This window comes from Bidens hawaiensis, unplaced genomic scaffold (genome assembly GCF_021521415.1).
Source record: "Bidens hawaiensis isolate Kalapana, Puna unplaced genomic scaffold, B.hawaiensis_p1.1 tig00003270_1, whole genome shotgun sequence".
Taxonomy (NCBI): Eukaryota; Viridiplantae; Streptophyta; class Magnoliopsida; order Asterales; family Asteraceae; genus Bidens; species Bidens hawaiensis.
The window spans coordinates 2,139,265-2,145,569 of record NW_027491179.1 but is presented as its reverse complement, the minus strand read 5'-3'; positions in this window follow the sequence as shown (position 1 = coordinate 2,145,569).

The following is a 6,305-nucleotide window of genomic DNA, read 5'->3' as shown; positions in this document are numbered from 1 at the left end:
TATCGTGTATCAGATTATGGTAAGCATTTGTTTCTGATTTGGTGTTGGTTCCTAGTTTATATTCGAATAGGTTTTTGTTGTCAACTTAGTTAAGTTTCAGTTCAGTATGAATTTTTGCTTTTTGCTTGTCCGTCTTTACAATGTACTGTTGTTCTTCCCGTTACTGGGCAAATTTTTGGCTCAACCGTATTTTCTTTGTTTTGTGTTTTTTTAATTGTTGACAGGTGATCCGGGAAATAAGGGGAATTAGTGATGAGAGATATTAATAAAGTGCAAGATTTTAGAAGCCTATTCATTTTCAGCTATATACGTAAATTTAATAAGACTTAGGTTCCTATGAATTTTTCTTTTATTTTTGGATTGTGTTTTTAATTTGATATCAGTAATAGTGACACGACAACCTGTTATGGGTTGGGGTGTTACACACTTAATAAGGTAAATTTGAGAAACTTCACACCAAGTAACTTCATAAAAGGTAACATGATGGATGAAGAGGCGAGGACATTACCAAATGTGGACTTTATAAAGAGAAAAATTGGTTTGAATCCATTGGTTGCTCCGTACGTTAAATTAACTGATTTTGTTCCGTCCTCATCATCTGAAAAGTTAAAGTCCATCAAACAATCAAAACAGACTCGTTGGAAAATAAGTATTGCTTTGATGTCATATAAAAGGTCATTTGCAAGTATTTGTCCTTTAAAGAAAAGACTATAGGCAAAAGGGATAGTCAAACCAATGTGGAGGCCACAATCAACTAATCAAAAATTGAATCCAACAAACAATATTCTTAAATAACGATCAAGTTTTGGTCCTCGTTTCCAACGGAACCACCACGGGTTTTCACAAATTTTCAAAATTCAATGGTTTAATATGTTTATATATACATTTCGTTATGTTCCTATCGTGTATCACATTATGGTAAGCATCTGTTTCTGATTTGGTGTAGGTTCCTAGTTTATATTCGAATAGGTTTTTGTTGTCAACTTAGTTAAGTTTCAGTTCAGTATGAATTTTTGCTTTATGCTTGTCCGTCTTTACAATGTACTGTTGTTCTTTCCGTTACTGGGCAAATTTTTGGCTCAACCGTATTTTCTTTGTTTTGTGTTTTTTTAATTGTTGACAGGTGATCCGGGAAATAAGGGGAATTAGTGATGAGAGATATTAATAAAGTGCAAGATTTTAGAAGCCTATTCATTTTCAGCTATATAAGTAAATTTAATAAGACTTAGGTTCCTATGAATTTTTCTTTTATTTTTGGATTGTGTTTTTAATTTGATATCAGTAATAGTGACACGACAACCTGTTATGGGTTGGGGTGTTACACACTTAATAAGGTAAATTTGAGAAACTTCACACCAAGTAACTTCATAAAAGGTAACATGATGGATGAAGAGGCGAGGACATTACCAAATGTGGACTTTATAAAGAGAAAAATTGGTTTGAATCCATTGGTTGCTCCGTACGTTAAATTAACTGATTTTGTTCCGTCCTCATCATCTGAAAAAGTTAAAGTCCATCAAACAATCAAAACAGACTCGTTGGAAAATAAGTATTGCTTTGATGTCATATAAAAGGTCATTTGCAAGTATTTGTCCATTAAAGAAAAGACTATAGGCAAAAGGGATAGTCAAACCAATGTGGAGGCCACAATCAACTAATCAAAAATTGAATCCAACAAACAATATTCTTAAATAACGATCAAGTTTTGGTCCTCGTTTCCAACGGAACCACCACGGGTTTTCACAAATTTTCAAAATTCAAGGGTTTAATATGTTTATATATACATTTCGTTATGTTCCTATCGTGTATCAGATTATGGTAAGCATCTGTTTCTGATTTGGTGTAGGTTCCTAGTTTATATTCGAATAGGTTTTCGTTGTCAACTTAGTTAAGTTTCAGTTCAGTATGAATTTTTGTTTTATGCTTGTCCGTCTTTACAATGTACTGTTGTTCTTTCCGTTACTGGGAAATTTTTGGCACAACCGTATTTTCTTTGTTTTGTGTTTTTTTAATTGTTGACAGGTGATCCGGGAAATAAGGGGAATTAGTGATGAGAGATAGTAATAAAGTGCAAGATTTTAGAAGCCTATTCATTTTCAGCAATATAAGTAAATTTAATAAGACTTAGTTTCCTATGAATTTTTCTTTTATTTTTGGATTGTGTTTTTAATTTGATATCAGTAATAGTGACACGACAACCTGTTCTGGGTTGGGGTGTTACACACTTAATAAGGTAAATTTGAAAAACTTCACACCAACTAACTTCATAAAAGGTAACATGATGGATGAAGAGGCGAGGACATTACCAAATGTGGACTTTATAAAGAGAAAAATTGGTTTGAATCCATTGGTTGCTCCGTACGTTAAATTAACTGATTTTGTTCCGTCCTAATCATCTGAAAAAGTTAAAGTCCATCAAACAATCAACACAGACTCGTTGGAAAATAAGTATTGCTTTGATGTCATATAAAAGGTCATTTGCAAGTATTTGTCCATTAAAGAAAAGACTATAGGCAAAAGGGATAGTCAAACCAATGTGGAGGCCACAATCAACTAATCAAAAATTGAATCCAACAAACAATATTCTTAAATAACGATCAAGTTTTGGTCCTCGTTTCCAACGGAACCACCACGGATTTTCACAAATTTTCAAAATTCAAGGGTTTAATATGTTTATATATACATTTCGTTATGATCCTATCGTGTATCAGATTATGGTAAGCATCTGTTTCTGATTTGGTGTAGGTTCCTAGTTTATATTCGAATAGGTTTTTGTTGTCAACTTAGTTAAGTTTCAGTTCAGTATGAATTTTTGTTTTATGCTTGTCCGTCTTTACAATGTACTGTTGTTCTTTCCGTTACTGGGAAATTTTTGGCACAACCGTATTTTCTTTGTTTTGTGTTTTTTTAATTGTTGACAGGTGATCCGGGAAATAAGGGGAATTAGTGATGAGAGATAGTAATAAAGTGCAAGATTTTAGAAGCCTATTCATTTTCAGCTATATAAGTAAATTTAATAAGACTTAGTTTCCTATGAATTTTTCTTTTATTTTTGGATTTTGTTTTTAATTTGATATCAGTAATAGTGACACGACAACCTGTTCTGGGTTGGGGTGTTACACAGTTAATAAGGTAAATTTGAAAAACTTCACACCAAATAACTTCATAAAAGGTAACATGATGGATGAAGAGGCGAGGACATTACCAAATGTGGACTTTATAAAGAGAAAAATTGGTTTGAATCCGTTGGTTACTCCGTACGTTAAATTAACTGATTTTGTTCCGTCCTCATCATCTGAAAAAGTTAAAGTCCATCAAACAATCAAAACAGACTCGTTGGAAAATAAGTATTGCTTTGATGTCATATAAAAGGTCATTTGCAAGTATTTGTCCATTAAAGAAAAGACTATAGGCAAAAGGGATAGTCAAACCAATGTGGAGGCCACAATCAACTAATCAAAAATTGAATCCAACAAACAATATTCTTAAATAACGATCAAGTTTTGTCCTCGTTTCCAACGGAACCACCACGGGTTTTCATAAATTTTCAAAATTCAAGGGTTTAATATGTTTATATATACATTTCGTTATGTTCCTATCGTGTATCAGATTATGGTAAGCATCTGTTTCTGATTTGGTGTAGGTTCCTAGTTTATATTCGAATAGGTTTTTGTTGTCAACTTAGTTAAGTTTCAGTTCAGTATGAATTTTTGTTTTATGCTTGTCCGTCTTTACAATGTACTGTTGTTCTTTCCGTTACTGGGAAATTTTTGGCACAACCGTATTTTCTTTGTTTTGTGTTTTTTTAATTGTTGACAGGTGATCCGGGAAATAAGGGGAATTAGTGATGAGAGATAGTAATAAAGTGCAAGATTTTAGAAGCCTATTCATTTTCAGCTATATAAGTAAATTTAATAAGACTTAGTTTCCTATGAATTTTTCTTTTATTTTTGGATTTTGTTTTTAATTTGATATCAGTAATAGTGACACGACAACCTGTTCTGGGTTGGGGTGTTACACACTTAATAAGGTAAATTTGAAAAACTTCACACCAAATAACTTCATAAAAGGTAACATGATGGATGAAGAGGCGAGGACATTACCAAATGTGGACTTTATAAAGAGAAAAATTGGTTTGAATCCATTGGTTGCTCCGTACGTTAAATTAACTGATTTTGTTCCGTCTTCATCATCTGAAAAAGTTAAAGTCCGTCAAACAATCAAAACAGACTCGTTGGAAAATAAGTATTGCGCTGGATATCATATAAAAGGTCATTTTGCAAATATTTGTCCATTAAAGAAAAGACTATAGGTAAAAGCGATAGTCAAACCAATGTCGAGGCACAATCAACTAATCAAAAATTGAATTCAAACAACAATTTTCTTAAATAACGATCAAGTTTTGGTCCTCGTTTCCAACGGAACCACCCACGGGTTTTCACAAATTTTCAAAATTCAAGGGTTTAATATATTTATAAATACATTTCGTTATGTTCCGATCGTGTATCAGATTATGGTAAGCGTCTATTTCTGATTTGGTGTTGGTCCCTAGTTTATATTCGAATAGATTTTTGGTGTCAACTTAGTTAAGTTTCTGTTCAGTATGAATTTTTGCTTTATACATGTCCGTCTTTACAATGTACTGTTGTTCTTTCCGTTGCTGGGCAAATTTTTGGCTCAACCGTATTTTCTTAGTTGTGTGTTTTTTTAATTGTTGACAGGTGATCCGGGAAATTAGAGGAATTAGTGATGAGAGAGAGTAATAAAGTGTAAGATTTTAGAAGCCTATTCATTTTCAGTTATATTAGTAAATTTAATAAGAATTAGGTTCCTTATTGTGTTTTTAATTTGATATCTGTAATAGTGACACGACAACCTGTTCTGGGTTGGGGTGTTACACACTTAATCAAGTAAAACTGAAAAAATTCACACCAAATAACTTCATTAAAGGTAACATGATGGATGAAGAGGCGAGGACATTACCAAATGTGGACTTTATAAAGAGAAAAATTGGTTTGAATCCATTGGTTGCTCCGTACGTTAAATTAACTGATTTTGTTCCGTCCTCATCATCTGAAAAAGTTAAAGTCCGTCAAACAATCAAAACAGACTCGTTGGAAAATAAGTATTGCTTTGATGTCATATAAAAAGGTTATTTGCAAGTATTTGTCCATTAAAGAAAAGACTATAGGCAAAAGGGATAGTCAAACCAATGTGGAGGCCACAATCAACTAATCAAAAATTGAATACAACAAACAATATTCTTAAATAACGATCAAGTTTTGGTCCTCGTTTCCAACGGAACCACCACGGGTTTTCACAAATTTTCAAAATTCAAGGGTTTAATATGTTTATATATACATTTCGTTATGTTCCTATCGTGTATCAGATTATGGTAAGCATCTGTTTCTGATTTGGTGTAGGTTCCTAGTTTATATTCGAATAGGTTTTTGTTGTCAACTTAGTTAAGTTTAAGTTCAGTATGAATTTTTGCTTTATGCTTGTCCGTCTTTACAATGTACTGTTGTTCTTTCCATTACTGGGAAATTTTTGGCACAACCGTATTTTCTTTGTTTTGTGTTTTTTTAATTGTTGACAGGTGATGCGGGAAATAAGGGGAATTAGTGATGAGAGATAGTAATAAAGTGCAAGATTTTAGAAGCCTATTCATTTTCAGTTATATAAGTAAATTTAATAAGACTTAGGTTCCTATGAATTTTTCTTTTATTTTTGGATTGTGTTTTTAATTTGATATCTGTAATAGTGACACGACAACCTGTTCTGGGTTGGGGTGTTACACACTTAATCAAGTAAATTTGAAAAACTTCACACCAAATAACTTCATAAAAGGTAACATGATGGATGAAGAGGCGAGGACATTACCAAATGTGGACTTTATAAAGAGAAAAATTGGTTTGAATCCATTGGTTGCTCCGTACGTTAAATTAATTGATTTTGTTCCGTCTTCATCATCTGAAAAAGTTAAAGTCCGTCAAACAATCAAAACAGACTCGCTGGAAAATAAGTATTGCTTTGGATATCATATAAATGGTCATTTTGCAAGTATTTGTCCATTAAAGAAAAGACTATAGGTAAAAGCGATAGTCAAACCAATGTCGAGGACACAATCAACTAATCAAAAATTGAATTCAAACAACAATTTTCTTAAATAACGATCAAGTTTTGGTCCTCGTGTCCAACGGAACAACCCACGGGTTTTCATAAATTTTCAAAATTCAAGGGTTTAATATATTTATAAATACATTTCGTTATGTTCCGATCGTGTATCAGATTATGGTAAGCGT